The sequence below is a fragment of the Ambystoma mexicanum genome, chromosome 2p (genome assembly GCF_040938575.1).
Source record: "Ambystoma mexicanum isolate Mex_15411 chromosome 2p, UKY_AmexF1_1, whole genome shotgun sequence".
Classification (NCBI taxonomy): Eukaryota; Metazoa; Chordata; class Amphibia; order Caudata; family Ambystomatidae; genus Ambystoma; species Ambystoma mexicanum.
In genome coordinates this window covers 443,056,102-443,078,916 of record NC_090923.1, presented here as the reverse complement: position 1 = coordinate 443,078,916, position 22,815 = coordinate 443,056,102, and the positions used below count along the sequence as shown (strand labels likewise).

The window sequence follows — 22,815 nt, the reverse complement described above, 5'->3', positions numbered from 1 at the left end:
TGCCTGCGCGCTATATAAATTTAATAAATAAATAAATAAATAAAATCTCATCTATAGCAACAGCGTTGATAAATTCAAGAATCGTCTATATTGCAATAGTCTCCTTATCGGTACCTCCAAAGATAACGTAAAGATTCTACAGAATTGAGCTGTGAGAGCAGTGTGTGGGCTGGCCAATACAGACCTTGTTACCCAGGCAAGAAGGTCACTGCATTGGTTCCCAGTCCACCACTGCAACTCACATAAAATTCTTTCACTTACATATACATGTGTTCATGGTAAAGTGCCCGTCTACCTACAGCACTGGCTGAAAAAGACTTTGAACGTATGCCTCCGTTGTTCCAATGGACCTGCCGAACTCAACTTAGCCCGTATCAAACTAAAATTATTTGGTGGCATTTGTTTTACCACCTGTGCACCTGGAACTCATTCCAGCCCAACATAAGAAGCATTCCACGCCTGACTACATTTAAAAAGGCTATAAATACTTACCTTTTTAATTCAAAAGACTATATAAATACAAACTCTGTTGATCTTAATACTGACCGTGGCACTCCTCTACAGTACCCTTAAACTGTCTTCTGTTATGTGTGCGCACTGAGGGCAATGGGTGTGATGCGTGTTAGAAAAATGTAATAATAATAATTTATAAATATTTTAAATTAAGGCAAACTGTATGGCCATTGGACCTGGTTTTAACAAAGGGTTTGTGAGAATTTACTTTTTTGCTAGTGCCTATTTTGTCCAATTGTATACTAAATTTCATAAAATTGCAAAAATTAAAAAGAAATTGGTATGGGTGTGTGATGAATTGTCATCTAGCCCTGGCTTTTTATGTTTATTAAATAATAAAATGATACAAGCAATTTGATCTCTGAAAGGGTAATCTGCTGAGCAGATTCCCCTTTGATAAGTTCCATGCCAAAAGCATGGTGTGTATCGGTTTCCTGCTGCATCATTATCCTTATTTGCAGTGTCTTCTCTAAAAGTGGCACACAGCAGGTTTAGAGGCCCATTTAACAGCGGTGGTGACAGCCATGTTTCTGCAGTGTGGGGGCTGCATTTAAGATATGCATCCCTGTACAAAAGCTATGATTATCATAAGTAGACCAAGCTGGTGGCACGGTAAGATCTAAATTAAACTATGCCTGAATTAAGGCATGGTGCATGGCACCACTTACGATCTTTGCAGCCACATCCATTTTGATGTGAAGCCAGCTCAGCCAGCTCTGCTTAGGAAGTGTATTGTGGCCAGACAGCTGAACCTGCCAAAATGGCAGGACAGGAACCTGAATGGCCATGCTTCTTCTTTGATCTCTTTGTGAGGGTAGGTAACACCCTCTGCCTGAGTCAGCCGCACAACAGGCGGCTGCCCTGGGCACAGGCATCAAATAAGCACACCAGTTTAAAGGGAGTAGCCTCACACCAGGGTGCTGAATTTCAAAAAAAATTTGATCCTAGTGCGAGGACATTGCGGTGGGGTTAGAGTAGTCAAAAGGGCTTGGTACAGAGGGGGAAGACTTCCACCAACATGTTTCTCACTGTCTCTCTTTCTCTACTTCCTATTCCCTCCACTTCCTATGGAGCAACACATTTTGGGTGTAAGGTCAGAAGGGCAAAGTCCTCTCATTTCAAGTACAGGGATTGGCCCACTAAGAAGGGCTAGTTTTTATCCAATCACCTGCTGACTTTTACCTTAATAAGAAGGTGTCTCCAATCTTATTTGAATCATCCTTAGATCATCAATTAAGAAAATGGTAGTGGACCCTGCTCAGAGAGCAGTCCTTTCTAAAGTCCTCCAGTTGTGAGGTGAAGAAATGTGTTACAAAACAGAGGCATGTTCTGTCCCCTAAGCATCTAAATGAACTATTGGAGCTGAACTCTGTGGATCAAGACCTGGATCTCTGTTCGCCACACTGTTTCCCAGGACCTCACTGTGCTGCAGGATCCCTGAATTCATGTGCCTACGTCCACCGTGTTTGCGAACAATGGGAAAAGGACTAATCTTGACTTTCAGTCCCTTGGATGGGACACGCAGCTCCTGAAAACCAGAACAGCCACGGTCCTGATGTTTTCTATGTCGACCCACTCTGATCCAAGTGTGTTTAGCACAGAGCAAACCATCAGGACCCTTCAACGCTGTCTTTGGTGTTCATAGTTCTAAAAACAGATATTGGCCGTTCGATTCCTTTCGCTGCTGCGCAGTGGCAGCTGAATAGCGTTGTTGACTTACCTTAAACCAAGAAGTACCACTGCCTACGCATTTGCTTGAAGCGCTTTTGAGCCACCATCTGCTTCAGCGGTACCACCACTGCAAGTCGATTGAACCTGGTATCCTTTCACCCGCGACCTTCAAGCTTCAGTATCCAATGAACTCACCTGCGTATTCTGGTACCAGCTTGCCACCGTCAAACCTCGACCAGCCAATTCAAAATGATGGAGTAACGCTTCTAGCTGCACCTACCTTCCCGTTCGACCCTGGCTCGACACCTGCCCGCCGCTGGATAACCGCACCTGCCACATCCTCAATCTCAAAAGAACCTGTGATGCTGAGGAGCCTTGTGTGACACTGTCAAACAGCTAAGACATTTGCAACGGGATTACTGAAGGATATCTGCCCCCATTGTCCATCTTTGGGCCTGGAGAATGTCTAGGTCATTTCAATCTATTCCAGCCTCAAGATATCCATTTTGAACATTGTGGTCTTTTAATTTCCTTTTCTCCTCCTGTCTCCCTACCCAGAGTGGTGATCTATTCTACCATTGTATATTCTGTGTTCCTTCTAGAGGGATGCCTTTTCCAGAGTTTTACATGCTGTTTTTGATTAAAGTCTATACATGTTTGTACAGAACCTTAACCTTAACTGACATTCCTTTATTTAGACTGTTATATATCGCTTTTTGGTTTGCCACATTCAAACCTCTTTTGACGGTATATTCTTCCCTTAGCCCACTTTACCACAAAAGGCCAAGGAGGTACATATCTTAACTATGCCTGTTTTACCTTTATGATTGTGTTGACTATTGGTTTGTAGAAGTGAGAAGGCTGAGTAGGAGCTTTAGCATCTATTCATCATAGTAGAGGCCAGATGTCAATTCATCACAGGGCGATTTGAACGTCAAGTCACATATTTATGTTTTGATGTTGTGTCTTTTTTTTTTAGCCAGTCTTTAATGTATTAATTCATGGCTTTCTCCCCTTCTCCCCACTTTTTTTTGCATCTCTGCTTAAGGCTTTGTCAAAGAGTCACATTCAAGGCAATTCACATCCACAAAGCAAAACAAAGGAGGTGATGGACGGAAGGTTTGGAATGAATCTTAAACTGCTTTTGGCAACCCTCCAGACCATTGTTCTTCAGCCTGCCAAGACATTAAAGAAATGGGAAAGAACGTATGCAAATCGGGGTTGGCCTCATTGGGCATAATCAGTGAGGTAGAACCTGGGTCTCTAGGCACAGTAGATTCAGGACCGACACCTGTAACACGCTGAGAGTTTTTTCTTTCTTTTTCTCTTATGTTACCTATTACATTGTGGTACTATCCATCTGCCTTCTATCCTTACACCACAGGGGAAACTGTTCACTGCATTCCTTCCAACTGCTCCATGTGCACCCCTTTTTCTCCTCACAGTTTAGGTGATTCTCCCAACTGTTTTTGTATATTTATTGTGTTTATATCTGATTATTTGATGTGTCAAATTACTTTGTGAGATTTATTAGATCGAATTGTATGAAATCAAAACCGATGTTTTTTCTTGTTTCTTTTATTTATTTCATTATATTGACAGAATGAATGCTGTACTTCATGTTACTTGTGTTGGATTAATTCAGGGGTATGATAAAAGTATTAATCTTTCCCACAACAATATTTCTTCCATTTATTAGTTTAAAATAACAGGACATAACACTACATAATTAACAAGTACAACCAAAACTGGCATCATGTCCCAAAAAACAAAGCAAAAGAGAGAATTAATAACTATACATAAAAAAAGAGCAACCCTCCCTTAATATAATACATGCAGTGTGGTTCCAATTTGACAATTGGGAAGGATGAATTAGGAAAGGACAACATACATGATGAGCAGGGGAAGGTAAAGCTGAGGTAAAAGAGGAACTGGCAGTCCAAACGGGAGGTCCAAATTGGAGTCTGGGAGTGGGGTTAAGAGGGACAACGCCAAAAAAAAGGAACGTGTCCATCAAAAACACAGTCTAATGTTAATATCGGCAAAGATGCATTTTGGGACAAAGCACATAAATACTAACAGAAACAACTTTGCACAGAATGTCCTAGTAGTTTAAATATGACATGACTTAGAATAAAATAGCATATAGCACCATACCATACCTTAGGAAGCATTTAATCCAATAGGGCAGAACATGGAAAATATGGCAAGTGTAGACCAGACACACAGAAAAATCCTGGCACAGTGTAGCATAGCAGACAAATAATAATGTAACCTAGAAGAAAAGCACAGCAAAGGTAGCATGTCCCAAATAACATGATAGACGGGGGCTGCAACCACCCGCCCACACACATCCGGATACAAGGGGATTAAACCACTTTTGCCCATACATCTTCTTCATCCTTTTCCTATCCATACACCCCGTTTTGTTTTGTTTTGTTCTTCTCTCCACTTTTCCTTTACTTTACATACCCGCCAGATATATAGTATAGAAATCCGTCTGGATAGAGTTAAGAAATTAGGCTTCTCACTTGTTTTTAAATTTATGACTGCAAGCCACAAGGATTGCATTAAAACTTTACAAGACACAAACACATTTGCCCAAAGATGACCCCCGGATATAGCCACATAAGTAAGATAAATGGATTTTGTGAGTAGAGAGGGAACATCTTCACAAACTTGTTGGGTGTTCTGACCCACGTTTGGACTATTATGCTACAACATTTGGTGCTGTGGGTTTAGGAAATCCAAGATGGCCGAAAAAGCCCACATGTGCGCCAGAATCTATGAAAACCGCGCAGTTTGTGCACACACCAAAATGGTCACCTGACTTGCCACCCCCCGGTGCGGGTGTGCTGGGTCAGAAGAGCCGTGAATGAAATGGGGTGCCAAAAAGAAAAACAGCAGTGCCTGTTCGCTAGAAAGCACTTTAAAAATCACCCTTTGTTTCTCTGAAGGCAAGCTCAGAATGCCCATTTCAAACATTTCAGAATATCCAACAATCTCACTGAACACCAGCAGACATTTGACAGAATAAAGTCTTGTGGGTATACAAAATCTGGAAAGAGGATGAGCCTAAAATAATGTTCATAGCAAAACTGGCTGAGCTGTGGATTTCAGCAGTTTAAGTAAATTTGGACTGAAAGACACTAAAAATCTAAATGTTTAAAAGAAATGAGTGACCTACTTTTGAGTGTCAGATAGGTTTCAATTGTTTAAATGTCATAGTTTTAAACTTAGAATCAGCATTCTAGCTGCATGTGTACAAATTGTTAGTTTATTTGAATGCAGAAAACTGGGTAACTAGAAGTGACATTAGCTGGGGCCTGGCTTAAGGAACTGAATTCTGCCTGACATCTACCCCCACAGGAGTTAAAACCTGCTCATCCACTCTTCCCCTTGCCAAAAGGAGTTGTCACCTCTCTGATTAGATTAGGGGTGGAGCAGCTACAGGGAGTTGAACAAAGGCCTATCCTGGGCCCAGGCAGATGGTTTATTAGGGTAGTCGTAAATGGCTTCCTTTTGAACAATGGGCCTTCCAGGGCCCAGGCAGATGGTTTATTAGGGGGACCGTAAAATAGCTTCCTCTTGGCAGAAGCTGGGAGGGGCAGGGTCTCTGAGCTTGGCAGAAACTGGATAAACTGGTTTCTACACCATCTGACCTGGGAAACCACACCCCTTTGGGGCCAGAACATAAATCTAAAAAGATGGATCATTCATAGAGCGGACTTGTGAAAATTTTATAAGTGATATCATTATTCTTGTGATTTTTCTGTGCACATTTGAAGACGCGTTAGGACCCGGTGGTATGTTCAGGGGGGGTTTTAGCGGAAAAGAGGATATTACTCTAAATGTATGTATGTTAAAAATCTGACACTCCACCACCTAATGCCCACATGCTTTGCGAACATTTGTGTAAATGCGGGGACAAATCCAATATTGGTAACCCGACCAAAAAGTGAAATATGTTGCCGTTTTTTAACCCAAGCTCCTAGAAAGGACAGAATTGGAACAGGGGCTATCATCAGTAAATGCATGATATGTGTATGCAATGCCAAACAACTGTCTATCGGGGAAGTATGTATTTGGATCAGATATAGATTGTGTGTAAAGTTGACAGGGGTGGGTTCTCTGTATCATAAACAGACCTCATCATGATGACACTTCATTTCATTCCCCCAATCAAGGGGAAGAGGAGGAAGTGTCCAATGACAAGTGGAGAGGGGTAGGGCCTAGAAAGCTAGCCTCTCCACCCACTTTCAAAACACATAAAAGCAGACAGTCAGGACAGATAGGGGCATTCTATTCCATCTGCTGCGGGCCACTCTGCCGGGAAAATCCATCCTCCATCAACCACCAGAGAGCCAACACAGAGACTCCAATCTATCCACCTTCAGAGACCAAGACTTTACTTCAGAATTGGTAGCAGAGAAGTCAACTACAAGCTAAATCCCTCTTTTGCAGGCCTCAAATCATTGTAAACTATTCACAGCCAGGCGCGCTGTTTGAATTCTTTGCAAGAACTCTTGCCATTTGCCAGAAAGCAGTGTTGTATCCAGAGAAAGCTGTGCAGAAAGATCCAGAAGCAGTGCTGTACCCAGAGAAAGCAGAGCAGTATCCAGAACCAGAGGCCAGAGATCCAGAGTGACCCAGACCGCTGTTAGCAGAACCAGAGAGCTGACCCAGATCACTGTGAAGTGCCGAGACCAGAACCGGAGTCCAGTCCGAAAACCTGACCAGATCCGTGGCAAGGCCTATTTCTAAATATATTGTGAGTACCTAGCAGAACTGTGCAGAACCCACTCTCTTAGTTAAAATAATCTAATGCAAGCTATTTTAACTTGAGTAGAACTGTCTCCTAGAGATCCTGTCACCTGTCATTCTTAAGCTGCGAGCTGTCATATGTAAATCCAAAGTTGCACGCTGTCACTTGTCATTTTGAGTTGTTTTAAATCCGAAAATCTACCTTTACTAAATCGTTCATAACTCCGGAACCGTTTGGGTTAGGAAAACGATAGTGCTACTCCTTGTAGTTCCTCTGTAATCGCGCCCGGCGCACTCGGAAAAATCTGCCGCGATTTGACATTTTGCCGCGAATTGAAAGGTTAGCTCACGTGTAAAGATCTGCAGCTGCTTGCTTTCCGTTGCAAAAATTTGTTTGCAACCTGACAACCATTCCTAGATCCTTGCTAAAGTGAGCCTGAACTCATCCCAAGTATATTTCACTCACCCTGAACCTCCTAACGGGAATTAAAACCATTTTCAGCATATTCCTCACTTCATTGCCAGCATATATAAAAGCATTTTGGGCCTGTGTTTCAAACTTCTGTAGTCTAAGCTTGCTGGGGTGAACTGAATTACATTTGATTACATTTCTGAGAACTGTGTGCTTTCCTTCCATTTCCTTGCATTGCATAAAGGGGGTGAGTGAATTGCCAGAGAAAAGTGATTACATTGTCTTTTGCTGAAATCCTATCAAGTTTTTTTTTCTGTTCTGCATTTTCATTCCACCTTGCATCCATTTGAAACCATAAAAGTATTGTGGCTATCTTATCCATCCTATGACCACTCATCATTGATTATAAAGAAGTGTGCTAGTGCCGGATTATCCATTATTGATAACTGCTCAGATTAAGTGTGATATTCAATTATTAATTTATTATAAAGTGTGATATATATATATATATATATATATATATATATATATATATATATATATATATATATATTGTCAATTCTACCTTAGGGTAGCCAAGTCGAGCTGCACTCTCCATAAAGCCATGCTTGCCCAATTTCCACCAAACAGCAAACAAAGGAGGGGGGGGGGAAGTAAAACTCCACACCAACCGCTTTCCGTTTTGTTAATTTTCTTCTTTTATTGATCCACACGGGAAAAAATATTTAAAAATCATGGAAATCCATTTCAGAAAGTAGAAAGTATGACCCCAATGTGGGTCCTCCCAAGTGCAGCACTCGAGGCGTGACGCGTTTCGCGGCCAACTCGCCGCTTTTTCACAACAAACAACCTCTCCACCATACACCACTTTAAAACATGAAGCTAGGAGGAGTAGAGAGGGAAAGGAGGGGGTAGAACGGCAGGCAACATAGAAATCAAAGAAGGCCTCATTTAGTGATCTGCATTACGTGCCTAAACCATGGCAGACATCTTTGCCTAGTAAGTTTGCCTGACAGACATACATTCATGCGAATGAGCATTTTGATTCTAGAGGTAAATTTAAAGTGCGTTGTGCATTAGCAGCTGGGGGGGGGTATGAAATATTCACCACCCAAGTTTTTTACTTTATTTCTTCCGATTTTAAAGTGACTAGTGCATAATTAAAAACGTCTATAACTACCTTGCTGGGGTATAAATAAGTATCTAAAACCCCAAAACATGGATCTCTGTAGCTCACCCTTAATCTGTTAGGTCTTTTAGTCACTATAATATTAGTGTCCAAGGTATAATCATTTATAGTATTAGATCTCTGCTTGGTCACTTGTTTATCTGTACTTAGTGCAAAACCATGGCAGACATCTTTACCTAGTGAGTTTGCCTAACAGACATACAATCATACGAATGATCATTTTTTTCTTAGAGGTAATTTTAAAGTGCATTGTGCATTAGCAGCTGGGGGGGGTGTGGAATATTCACCACCCAAGTTTTTAACTTTATTTCTTCCGATTTTAAAGTGACTAGTGCATAATTAAAAACATCTATACCTGCCTTAATAGAATATAAATGAGTATCTAAAACCCCAAAATATGGATCTCTGTAGCATACCCTTAATCTGTTAGGTCTTTTAGTCACTGTAATATTGGTGTCCCAGGTATAATTGTTTATATTATTAGATCTCTGCTAGGTCACTTGTTTATCTATTTGTTTAATGAAGTACTTAGTGCAAGGGAAATCCCAATTCCAGCATAATAATCGAAATTGAGATAATATTCTAGATATATCCAACCATAAATGGAAGATTATCCCCAGATGCATAACAGCACTAATAAATCGATATCCAGTTTGCAGACTATGTTTTTCTAGTTAAATCTACTTCCCAGTTAGCCTCTCCTTGCTCTTCTTCTCCCCCTCTCTACTCCCCCATTACCATATGTATAGAAAGAATAGTGCAAAGCAACAAATGTGCTCCGAAACAAACACACCATCACCAACATCATAAAAAATTGTTAAAAACACAGAAACTTTAAAACCAACTATTTGATCTCTTATATCGTTACAGAGCACTAGGAGGAAAGAAAGGGACAAGAATATTCCTTTAGCTGCCCAGAAAGGTGTATAACTCTTCATCAATGTTATGCCCGTTGGGATGTTTACTTTCAAAATCTAGTATACACCTTGTTTCTTTTTGTCTCAGTTGCTTCTCCCTGTCACCTCCCCGGGGGCCCAATTCTATTTTGTATACCCCAAAGAATTTAAAACTGTCTATTTCTTTGTTGTGACATTCATAGAAATGTTTAGCCATGGGGTAGTTCACATCGTTATGTGTGATGGCTCGCACATGTTGTTGTATTCGAATCTTTAACTTGCATTTTGTGCTGCCAATGTAGTATTTATGGCATGCACAGGTGAGGGCATAGACTACATAGTCTGTTTCACAGGTGATCCGTTGTTTGATCTCTGTTTTGTGTCCTGTCACTGGATGTTTAAAAGTGTCGCCGTCAATTGCAAATTTACATATATTACAGCGTGTGCATTTATGAAAGCCTTTCCTTTTCACTGTTAGCCAGTTTCCTTCTATCTTTTCTTCTTCCTTGGCCATAAAACTGGGAACCAGCATATCTTTGAAGGACCTATTTCTTCTGAAAGTGACTTCGGGATGGGGTTTGAGGCTTTTGGCCAGATCAGGGTCAGTTAGCAAAATGCTCCAATGTTTCTGCAGAATGTGTTTAATATTTTTTGACTGGTTGTCATAAGTAAGAATGCATCGGGTGCTCTTTTCTCCTTCTAATCGATCTTTGTTCTTATTTCCAGCTAATAAGGTGTGTCTTTCAATTGTTCTGGCTTTCAGGAAGGCTCTCTCGATGACTTTTTTGGGGTACATCTGCCTTTTAAAACCTGCTGCAGTCAATTTGCTTTCTCTATCGTAAGACTCCAAAGTGGTGTTGTTTCTTCTGAGTCTCACAAATTCTCCATAGGGCACACTCCAGATCACATGTTTAGGGTGTCCACTATGTGCGTGTAAAGGAGTATTAGAGCCAGTCTTCTTTCGATGCAGCTCGCAGGTTATTTTCTCATTCACAATTCTGATATTAACATCTAGAAAGGTAATTAGTGTCCGGCTGTGAGTTTCCGTAAATCTTAAGTTTTTTTTGTTTTGGTTCAATACCGTTACGTACTCTAACCATCCCTTATATATATTGTTTAAATTATCAAATGAACCGTTTAAACTTGCAAAACAGAACTACTTCTTGGCTCAGTGGTGTCAAGGGGGTTCCAAGAGAGGGGTGTTATATAGGGGTAGTCATCCAGAACTCATGAACTGGACATAAAGATATATCAATAAGGGTTTCCATTCAGTATCCCAGACTAGGCATTGACTTAGCTGTAGTGCTGGATTGAATCCTCTTACAAACTCTTTCACAACTCAGGTGTGATTGTGTAAACACACAATAATGTGCAGCAACACTGTCTACAAGACTAGACCAGACAAGTCATATTTCCTGCAGCAAGGAGAAATGCATTCTGCTTCATACAATATAATTATTTCATAATACCTTTATTCTTTAAGGGGTTTTCAGAGGGCCAGAGGGGAACACACATTGGGCCTCATAACAAGTCGGGCGGTCCTGTGATAAAAAGTGCCAGTATTTGTGGATACTGGCGGTTTACTGGACCACCCGATTCCGGGTTTGCCGGTGCGGCACCTGAGTTACCTCCAGCTAAAAGCTGGAGGATAGCCAAATGCCCTACAGGCAATAAAAGCCGTCATTGCCGCCACCGGCATTGCCGGAGGTGGTAATGATGGCATATCCCCTCATGGAGTCCTATTGTACTCTATGAATGGCGATGAACACTGTCCCACCAGCACTCGTGCCGCCAGACCGAGTGCCAGTAAAGGTAAGTACCAAATGCTGGTAACCTGGCGCCTCTACCGCCAGTATACCGGCAGGGTCAGAATGAGGCCCATTATTTTGTGTATTTGTAGCAATACTGTCTGCACTATGCAGACTGCATGGCAGCTGCAGAGCGTAGTATGCTTGTCTCTATCTACCTTTTTATCCTAGAAATAATTCGTAATACTTTGCAAGAAGTGAAATAATTAATGTTTTGCGGGAATTATTCTCTGCACAGATATCCTAGTGAAAAACATCATGTAATAGCTGATTGCTTTTGCTTAAAGCAGTTTGCAGAAGGAAAACACACATTTTGTAGTATACCCCTGCACTATTTGTCTTGCTAATATAACATGCGCATGATTCATCACGTGTACTTTATTTTCTGTACTATATGTAGCAGGTGAAAACTGTGCACATTTGTGAGGTTTGCAAATTCTTGCCCTAGATTTCATCATGCGCGCAGGTAAAGGCCCTGGCTTTGGACGTTGCAGCTCGTACATACATTCCTCTTCGTTGCCACATGTCTCTCTATGTCATCATCCACAGCCGCTGCTTGCAATAATCCCCACATCCGCATTTTGTTACGAGGGAAACATGACTCTTATATCTGAATGTTCTTTTATTGTACTGTAAACTTGTATGGATTTTGTATCCGGTATAAACTTTGTTGACTGACTGGACCTCATTACAAGTTTGGAGGCAGCCATGGTGCTTTTAGCACCATGGCTGCCTCCAAACCGGGCTCCCTTACCGGGTTCCTGCAATGAGGACTTACCGGGTCATTCCGACATAGGAGGACCCGGTAATTCCTCCTGGCAAGAACCATTCCCAATTCCCATTTGAGCCCCATAGGGCTCAATGGGAATGGGGAGGGAGGTAATAACGGGTGCATAACAACTGGCCCGTTATTACCTCCCTCTTCCCCTCGCGGGACCCGGAAAGGACGCCTGGTTTTACCAGGCATCCTTACAGGGTCCCACAAAGGGAACCTCGTAATCCGCGCTCCCGTAATGAAGGGGGCCGGTCCCGTACCGGCCCCCTTCATTACGGGAGCGAAAGGGTCGTAATGAGGCCCACTGACTTGGTGTCTGGCTTTGTGTGCTGAACGATCAGACCTGCTCGAAACATCAGTTGGACTTTCTTTCTCAATTTCTTCACTGAAAAAACACTGCTTTCTAAGCTTGTATTTCGGCGTTCAGAGCTTTAAAAGTGGTAAATCAACTACCCGCATAACATAGGTTTAAATCAACTAAAAAAGGTAATATGTTTTGTGTTTGCTAATCTCATAAATTAATGCACAGAAAAGTATAGCAAATTGTACTACGGCATGCAGAAATAAGCAATGCATTATTTAATTTGAGGTCTCCACATGCATTTTGTTTGCTGTAGTCTGTTTCAGTATAAGCCACCAGACAGCCCTGCAACATAGTGATCTGCAAATTCAACACCTATGGTAGATCAACATTTTAAAACTCTAATTGCTGTCTCTTCTGTTTTTCTTTGCAGGTCTCTGATGGGGGAGATATTTACCGAAATGTTGGTTTGTTGTGGCAAATGGGAATTTGGAGTAACTTTGAGGCACATACTGGAATAATTGTGTTTGACTGGAGCAACATTCTTCCCTAGTCCCCAAGGTGAGCCATCTCTTTAATCTTTCATGCAGGCGGGGAAGAATTTTAATTCTGGCTAGGCACAATGTTCATTTTCATTTGGCGGATGAAAAGGCTAGATAATGCATTGAAGGCTCATCGTTTTGTATTCAGTTTTCATCTTGGTGTGCCAGAGAAGTTACCTGTAACCTTGTATGTCAATGTCCTGTGCTCCTTTCGTTATTGACAAGATGCTGAAATGGCTTGCTTTATTTTTTCAAGCACGTGCCCCTTCTCATAGAGAAACTGACAAAGGTATGTCAAAAACACACATGTATTCCTGGCTCAAATTCAGTAAAAAAAATAATAATTTCCTGATCACACTATAGCGTTAACTTTTTTGTCGCCAACATATTATATTTTTAGTAGATTCCCTCGCACTGCTGACAAACTGTTTCCCCTTTGCCGTGTTTGTTCACTGGGGAAGTTAAAGAGGCACAAATCTGACAATTAAACAAAGCAGTGTCTTTTGGAAAATGCACGACGCTTTTTTTTAAGGATTCTGTGATAAATTGGACGGACGCCTCTTCTGCAGTTCACTTCGTACAACTGGACCTTTTGAAATACAAGAATAAATATGCTGTCCTGCACATTCTGGAAAACACCTGACCTTGCTCCATGTGTTTGAGCCGGTGCCACCGGCTTTTGGGACTCCATTGCACAACCAGGGTTTGCAGTCTGCTGCACATGCCCGGCTGAAAGCTGCATTCTGACCGATGATGCTCAGAAGTGGAAAATAAAAGCACGGTGCATCACAAAAGTGAAAATCGTGCTTCCAACGCTGTGCGAAGGATAGTTGAAGTTAATAGAAAACTCACAGACCATTTGTATATTCTGATTAGAAATTGTACTTGTAAGCAGTGCACAAGAGGGTGAGTAGATCGAAACCACTGCACATTCAGACCAAAACAGAGAGATAAGCAATTCCTCAGCAGGTTGCTTTACAAAAGGTCAATGTGATAATTGAGGTAGCAACGATCCAGGTGTTTGAGGTGTTATATTGACCATCGCCTGGGGTCTGCATAGAAAGACAAGGTGAGCTGTGTACAATATATCTAATCAGATAATAACAATATCATAATATACAATTCGATAGCAGGATAAAAAGTATGTACAGTGCTGGGAAGGGCAATCAAAGGGGAAGGAGAATGTTCTGGCTTACAGCAGAATCTCCTTCCATGTAGAGGAGGTGGAGATTAAGGGAAGATTTAGAAGTAGGGAGAGTAGCAATCATTTTTGAGATCAGAGAGAGGGAGTTTAAGTGTAGAGGGGCAAGGAGAAAAAAAGCAGAATTGAAATGCAGCAAAAGGGTACAGGGGGAAGGTTAAACAAAGAAACAGACTCTACAGTGAAGGGTCTGAGATGAGAGTGGCTGGTGGCAGAGTTAGCCAGGTGGGGCTATAAGTGGGCTAGACTATGAATTGATTTAAATATTTATATAAGGAATTTGAGGAGGCATCTTGATCCATTGAGATCAAGTGGCAAAGAGACAGTGAGCAGAGGTTGGAGAGCCATGGGGGAGGATGTGAACATTGTGCTTTGTGAAGTTGGGAATTATTCTAAGGGGGCAAAAGAACAGAGCCCAAGGGGCTAAAAAAGTAGTCAAGGTGACTTAATACAGGGAGTGGGGGAGATGACAGGTGTAGTGAACCGATACATTTTTCGGATGTTTAGCAGGTTGTTCCGTGCAGCGATGCCGGTATAGGGAATGCATTGGTTGTGTTTGAGATTACTGGGGAAGGGAACCCCATTCAATGTCAGATAGCCAAAAGACAATTAGAAATATGAGCCTCAATGTCATAAATTAACGTGAGAAAGGAGTAGATCTGGGTATTGCCAGTGAATAGGTCATCAGAAAATCAAAAGCAGAGGAGTTGTAAAGGGTAAAAAGTAGTAGGCCCAAGATCAAACCTTCATGTACTCCCACTCACAGTTGGGTAAGATCCGAGGAGATCACCTTACTGTAGATTGAAAGTCTGAATCAATCTAGGCAAGTGCAGTGTTATGGATCCCAAGGTGGGAGAGGATAAGGAGGTGAAAGTGGGGGCCAACAGTCCCGGCACATTTTGTCAATAGGAAATATTGTGGCTATCATGAAGCAGTCAGCCAAGGTCCCCATTTCATTTTAAAAACAGTTAATGATGGAGGAGAGCTAAGGGCATGTCATGGGTATCATGTCCTTGATTGTTTGAGGTAGGAGAAAACAATCTGGTCAAAGAGGGTACGAGATGGATCACCATTCTGGAGAAAAGGTGCTAGGTTAGCAGACGAAGTGGAGGAGAAGGAGTCAAGAGAGAAGAAATGAGAGGGAAAGTGAAGAAGGTAGAAGGTGGGAGAGAGGTTATGGTGAATATGGTGGTCCAGATCTCAAATTAGAAGTAGAGGGCTACATTGTTGGCAGATGAAGAAGAGCAATACAGTGAGGGCAGGGGTTTATCATGGTAATGAGGTGGTGGCAAAGGGATTGGGGTTTAATAGATATAGTTGCTGCAGTATCTGGGAATAGCTCCACACAAATCGATAGACAAAGCAGAGTGTGAGATCTTGAAGGCAGTTGAGAGTAATGCAGAGCAGTCTTTGCCCTAATGTCTTTGATGGATTCACGTATCCAGGATTAGGTGAGCACTAAGAGCAGTATAGTTGCAAGCTGGATAGTAATTTTTAAAGGAGAGATGAGGGCTGAGTTTAAGTTGAGGAAGGTTTTCTCAATACTTGGGGTAAAGCGGTGGCAATGATGGAATACCTGACTGTAGCTTGGTAGGTCAACATGGCATAAGGTTTGAATATAGGTTTAAATAAGGGCAAATAATTGGCAAAATTGGGCAACAGAGATGGGTGCGGAGACCATGATTTTGAAATGTAAGAAAGAGTGGTCAGATGGAGAGTTATTAATAGAGATGATGGAAGAGGTAGGGAGGTTTGATGAAATGACTACTGCTCTGCAGTAGTACAGGGGTGAATACTGTCCAAACAGTTCACTCAGCCCCACACTACTAAACTAGCAGTGATCCCAATAATAAAGGTAAAATAAATGCAATCTGATGGGTCCATCGCCTTTACCTTTTGTGGTACCGTGTACCGAGTGTAGGCTATACTCTCAGGAGGAGGAATAAGGTGAGAACAGTAGCAACCCATACAGTAATAATATAAAGGCTTCAACATATTAAAACCCTACCCTTTTAGAGAGAACCCAGAAAATGCAGATTGGTATTGTATGGCACAACCCACAGCATCAGCTAGAAATTACCAAGCACACAAAGGCTAACAGTTTCGGCTCTGCTTTCCAGACGATAGCGGACAGAATTTGGAATGACCTTCCACTGACTGTCAGACTTGAAACTTCCTATAGCTTATTTCAAAAGAAGGTTAAAACACTACTCTTTCGATAAAGATTCACCTTACCTAGACTAGACCTGACCTGAACATTCATGTTAAGTGTTTTATCGTAGCCCGTTTGTCTCTTTGGTCCTTGTGTCCATGTTGTGTGCCCTAATGCCTGTGTGCTACGGCACAATACAAATAAACAAATGAATAAATAAGTGAACTCTGGGTGAAAGCAGGAGTGTTTGGCAAATACATTGCAGTAATGTCAGTTACTGACGTTGCGGTTTGAGACCCTTCATATTCACACTAAGTATTGCGATTGAGAGTATGTTCTCTCTAATAATGCAAACAAAATCTTGGTTTTAGGAGTGTAACAAGTGTTTGATATTGTTGCTGACATGTGTTTCGACCCTAAGGGCACATTTTCCAGGTTAAACATTGACAATGATTGCAATCAACATTGAATGTATCACCCGATAATGTGTTTTGCCCCATTAACTTTGGGTTGAAAACATGAAAACATGGCATGGTAAATGGTGGCAATTTCAAGTGTGATACATACATTACAATTTAAACCGTAGTTTAAGCAGTGGTGGATCAGTTGTGTGAGCAGGTTAAATGTATTGCACGACAAGGCAATAAAACATCAAACAGTTGTGTGAGACAGGACATTCAGAGAGAGAGTATGGAGGGAAGAGGGAGAGAGGAGACAGAACAATTGATATGTTGCATTGAAGCCCCCCAGGGACAGTGTAACACGGATGGTCTATGTTGTATAATGACATGAGATGGCATTCATAAGGTGCCTGTACACAAGTATGAGCTTACTGATATAAGGTTGGTTGAGACAAGTAAGTAAGTCTTTTGGTGTGCCAGGGAGGTGCCCCAAAAGTTAGTCACATGGTTAATCCACAGTCCTGTAATGCTGTGAAGCCTGTGAAGGGGAAGAAGAGTTAAGTATGTTAGGACCCTGAAGGGGTTGCATAGTAGTTGGCAGTGCAGGATGCAGTGTTCCCATGTGTAGTCGTGGATGAGGTCTGTAGGGCCCAGCGGGCCAGTGTCAATATCAGGTGAGCCTGATATTGTGGTATAGGTGAGCCTGCCCAGTGGGGTGGGAGGGCCAGAAGCCAGGCGGCTGTAGGAAACCTGGGCCTGTACATATGGTTGCCCAGTTCAGGGTCTTCCATGCTAATAATTGGAAGAGCCTTGTTAAGGTGAGGGGGCTGGGTAGGCTAGAATTGTATTTCAGAGTACACCATCACTTCCTCATCCTCATATCTTTGAAGCGCGGTAATAAGCACTACTAATTCTGCACCCTGTGCTGAGCAATGCAAAGGCAATCTTGTCACTACTTCAAATTCACCCTCACGGTTCAGCTTTACTACTGCTGATCCAGTATGCCTTTCACTAGTCATTTGGTTCATTTTTAAAGAACAGTCAATAAAACAAATACCCCCAGATCATTTTCTCTTACACAGGGAATGTCTTCATAAACTTCAGTATACGTTGTGTAATCATGTACATAATCATCCTTTCTTACTGGTTCTGCTAAAAATATTGCTGGGGTCATTATTCTGCATCTAACAATATTGATTGCTGGGTTCAAAATAATTACCTCATATCCTGATGCCCTTTGTGTAGTCAAAGTCTGACTAACACTCTAAGCATGAACTGTCTCCTACTTTGCCTGTGCTCCTTTCTATTAACACAATGATCTGTAAAGTGTTATTACTCTGTTATTACCCTGTACAAATGCTGTGATACCTGTGGGTCTGGGCTTTATACAAATGTTAAAATGAATAATGTACTTTTGGATGCCTCTAGAATAGCGAAAAATGCATGCTCAAAAATAATATCACTGAACACCCCATTGTAATACTTGTTTTCAAAAACAAATGCAGCAGCAGCTAACGCTTGCTCGCAAGGGTAATGCCCTTTCATTACTGGATCCAAAATCCCACTGTAATAAACCAGTGGTTTATGTTCATGTACTAATGTTGTTTTCTATGTGAAAACTGCTGTCATAATTTCTCAATTTGAATGGGAAAATAAGTAAATTCTACATGATGATCTGGAATTCCTAGCATAGGGACTGTACTGATCAACCTTTTTATTCTTCAAATCTTTCAGTTATTTCATCTTTCCATGTTATCTTACTGTTCTCTACCTGTGCTTCCTTAAGTCCTTTCAAAAGTGGTCTAATATATATGCTGCAATCGAAAACCCAGACTATGCAGTAGTTACATAGTCAAAAACATTGTTGCATTTCCCTCCCTGTCTTATGTTCTGAGTCTTCATAATTGCTTCTGCTCTTTCAGGTGTCACTTTTCTCCCTTCCTGAGAGATTAACTATCCTATATATGGGACCTCTTCATGACAATATAGTAGCTTCTCTTTGTTTACCATATATTTTTTTCTGCTATATGGTCATGAGTCTTACTGAGTCTTCACTGTATCTTTCTTCTGTCTTACTGCATGCTAATATGTCATCTACATGCTGAATTATTGTAGTCTCAAGCTGTACATTGCCTTGGTCCACCTGGAGGACCTTGTTAAAGATTGAGGAGGACTCCCTTGAGGCAAACTATTATCTTTAGATGCATATTTCTATACAGAAAAGATGCCAAACCTTGTGAGTCCTCATGAAGATTGAAAAGAACATGGTTTTTAAATCTATGACTGTAAAATATTAGGCCTTAGATGAGATATTGCATAATATTGTAGCAGGATTTGGAACTAAAGGAAACTCTGCTTCAAGGATATTCTTTAAGGGACAGATGTCCTGAATAAATGTCCACAACCCCTAGTTGATTTCTTGACTGGGTACACAGGCGTGTTACGTGGGGACTCAGATGACACCAATATTCCCTGCTTCATTAAAGTGAAAATAGTCTCAAATATACCTTCATCTGTTTATGTGGACATGGGATATTGTTTTGCTTGTGGCAAGATTGTTTCTGGTTTAAGCTTAATTTTAACTGTTCCTACTCCTTTCAATAGACCCTGTCATATGGACTATTAGTCCATACAATATTTGGCACTTTTTCTAAATCCGCCTGAAACAATAACAGTTTATTTTTGCCATTGCCATTCTCTGCGGTATTTATCTATTCTCCACTTTAATCCAATAAGTGAGACTTAGGAGCACTACTAATTCATCATCGGAATAATCATCCATGAAAAGCTCCTCGTCTGTCAACCCATATCCTTCAGAGAGGGCTATCTCTGCTCTACATCTTCTTTCCTCATCATCTGTCCCATGAACTGCCACCCTTTCTTCTCTTACCACTGCTGCTTCTATTTCTAATGGGATACCCTGTCCTTCATTATTATCCATAGGTTTTTCTGGTCTAAACAAAAACTCTTCAGGTATTCTCAATATTTTACCTTCCGAACTGGCCACGTTAATAAAACAGTCACTCCATACAAAAATACTTCTGCATATAAGGGGACTACTCGTAATTCCTTCTGACCTGTAAACTATTTCACATTCATATAGTGTATCCCCGGAGTGGAACACACTATCCCTTCATCAGTAAAAGATATTGTCATGTTAAGTTTTGTCATCAAGTCACGCCCTAATAAGTTAACTGGTGTCTGCCGTGAAATTGATAATGGCATAGACACATCATGTTCTCCTATAGTGATTGCTAATTGGGCTGTAAAAGGAACTAAGTTCATCACCCCAGAGAATCCAAGAGCGTTACTGGCAATGCCTGACATTGGATATTTTCCCTCATGAACACAGGAGCTAGTCACTCCGGTATCTACAAGAAACAAAAATGTCTTGCCTCCTATCGTTACCTTGACCCTTGGCTCCACTTGGGGGTCTGGTGTCACTGATAGTACTGAACACATCAGGTCTCTCTGCGGGCTGTCCTATTGTGGATATAAATTCATCCCTGTACCTGTGAAAGGATTTCCTTCCATTACGGTCACACTCTCAATTCTAGGTGTGGGTTCTTGCGGGATTCCTTCATTCGTAGTCTATTGTGGTACCATGGCCTGTTGTGCCTGCGCTTGCTGAGTTTGTTTCTGTTGTTTTTGCATAGGCACTTGCTGTGGTTGCCCTTGTGGCAGTTGCATTTGTAATGGAGCTTGCTGTGTTTGCAGCCCACATGCCTGATTCTGCGTGTGATCTTGAGCATAATACTCCTGTAGTTCTATATTATATTGTGAAACATAGCCCATTTCCCCTTTTGGAGTTTGCCAACTTTGCTGTATGTCTTCTCTTCTTCTGCATATTCTGGCTGTATGTCCCTTCTTTCCCCAATTAAAACATCGCTGTGGCTGTCCACTCTTAAATCCTTCTCCCTGAGAGTTTTGAAATCCACCTTGTCCTTCTCTGGGTCCGTTCCCTCTCTCTTGTGGGGAAAAAATATACCACTCTGGTCCATAGGGTACACTACATTGCTTTACTTCACTGGACATATCTCTTGTGTCATCACACCTTCACATCTCATCAATACTGCTCCCTCTATAGCCAATTCTGACAAGTTATTTCTGAACTAACTTCACGTCCTCCTGTTTTCTTCTCTCGGCTTTCTTATTTCTTTTCTCCTGCAACAATCTGTAATGATGCATGATAGTCAATTGTATTTCTTGCCATGGCTTTGCTTCCATCCCTACCTGTTTCTTAATTTGCCATTGCACTGGCGTAGGCAGTCCCTTGCATAAAATGTGGTAAAATAATGACACTGTTTTATCCCATGGTTCTCTCATCTTGAGATCTTCATCCTCACTCATTTTCCAAATCATAATCGCACACATGTCTGATGTATCAGAATATTGTACCCTGAGCGCCCGCCGTACATCTGCTGTGCAATTATTAAATGGCGCTCCTTTTTTGTTTCGTGTTTTGTGCAGTCACACTTGCATACCCTGCTGATCTCCAAATGTCAACAGCCTTCTCTCCTAGAATGACTGCTAGCAGGCTCTTTATGTCACCTATTGCTAACATCATTTCTGATGCCATTCTTTCTAACTCATGAATCCATTTTCCTGCATCTGAAGTCAAACTAGGAAATTTGCATTTCAAATGATCCTTGTCGATTTGTGGCCACGGTATATATTGTGGTCACCCTACCCTTTCTTTAACAATGGGAATTGTGTAAATCCTGGTACATAATCATACCCACCTACACTTGTTTTCATGCTGGGGCTAGTCTCGCCCATTTGTCTCTGTCCTGGCAGTGACCTTAATCTGCTTACATACGGCCTGCATGCACCCTCTCTTCATGCGTTCTCATTTTCTTCCCTTTCTTCGTCTGGCTTCATTATGCCCCAACTTGTGTGGCTTTTGTCCCTTTACACCTCATCAAGTTCTAATCTACTTAAGGACTGAATTCTATGTTCATCTGTTATTACGTCATCTGATCTTCCTCCTGTTTACTTTGATAAAGATTCTTTGACATTCTCTTTGGTTTTATACCCATCCTTATCCCTTATTTGCCTATATAAATCCCAAATCCTCTTCCCTATGTGTTCTGCTTCATGCTCGGCAGCCCGTGTTTGTATTTTTGGTCTTCCTTGCAGCTCCCTGAGGACTGTTGTAACCCTTGCTTTTCTTCCCATTGATCTCGTGCTTCAATTGGTACCATTCCTCAGTTGTATATCTGATCTACTTCATCATCCCTTTGTCCTCTACCCATGTTCATCTCTTCTTCCATTCTCCTCATCTCTCTCATCTTGTCTTCCTCTTGCCTTCTTTGCAACCTATGTACTTTGAATCTCTGTTTTTATCGCCTCTTGTTTCTTCAGTTCTAATCTCTCTGTCCTTTCCTCATACCTTCTTTGTTCTTCCTTTAGCTTCCTTTCCTTTTCCTTCTCTTCCTTGTATGCATTTTCTCGTTCTCTTTCCTTCTTTTCCCACTCTTCTCTTTCTTTAACCCTTTAAGTGCCATGGGTATTTCTCCCCAGTGCCAGAGCCTTTTTTGGTGATTTTGGTATGTGGCCATTCAATGGCTTGTAACTTTTTTGTTACATGAGATATCTCGGCCAAATTTGGCTCCTTTTCTTCCCACATGTAGGCGGTCGTAACGCCACCCAGGAATCCCAGGTTGCTGTAGGGGGGTGAGAGAAAATAAGGAAAATGTGCGAAAATTTTGGGTTTTTTCAAAAAATGCCAATAAAATGATGCACAAAGAAGCCAGTGGTTTTTTCCTTGTAAGAGCTAGGAACAAATGGTTTGCTGTGCTGAGTTCCCCAATGTGTTGGCTTTCAGGAACAGGTTGAGTGGAAATGGAAAAAAATTATTTTGATGGGGATATCAACCGTTTTGTGAGAGGTAGGCGATTTTTGCCATTTTTGCCAATTGGACATGCATGGACGGAATGGAAGAAAAGTGCAGGAAAGCCAAATTGGAGGACAGAAAGGCATATATTTCTGAAAAGTAGACAAAATTCCAAGTTTAGGAAGGGGTGATTTGTATAGGTCAGGCAACAACTAGGTAGGGGAAACTGCCATCGAATGGGGGAAAAGCGGGAAAATGACTGAAAAAAAAGGTATGTGTTGGACATGGTTGGCTTGGTACGGCAATGGCTTCTATGAATTTTGAGAAAAGCAATGCTCCGCTACATTCCCCCGA

General features: G+C 41.5%; 1 protein-coding gene across 3 annotated transcripts in view; it reads left to right on the top strand.

Annotated features, from left to right (window-relative positions):
• The window catches only part of TAFA4 (TAFA chemokine like family member 4), a 1,365,502-nt gene that overhangs the window by 490,055 nt on the left and 852,632 nt on the right, over positions 1-22,815 (top strand). For all 3 annotated transcript variants that reach the window (XM_069643795.1, XM_069643793.1, XM_069643796.1), the window contains one exon: positions 12,763-12,890. The gene's annotated coding sequence lies outside the window, so the exon portion shown is untranslated. The remainder of the gene's footprint in view (positions 1-12,762; positions 12,891-22,815) is intronic.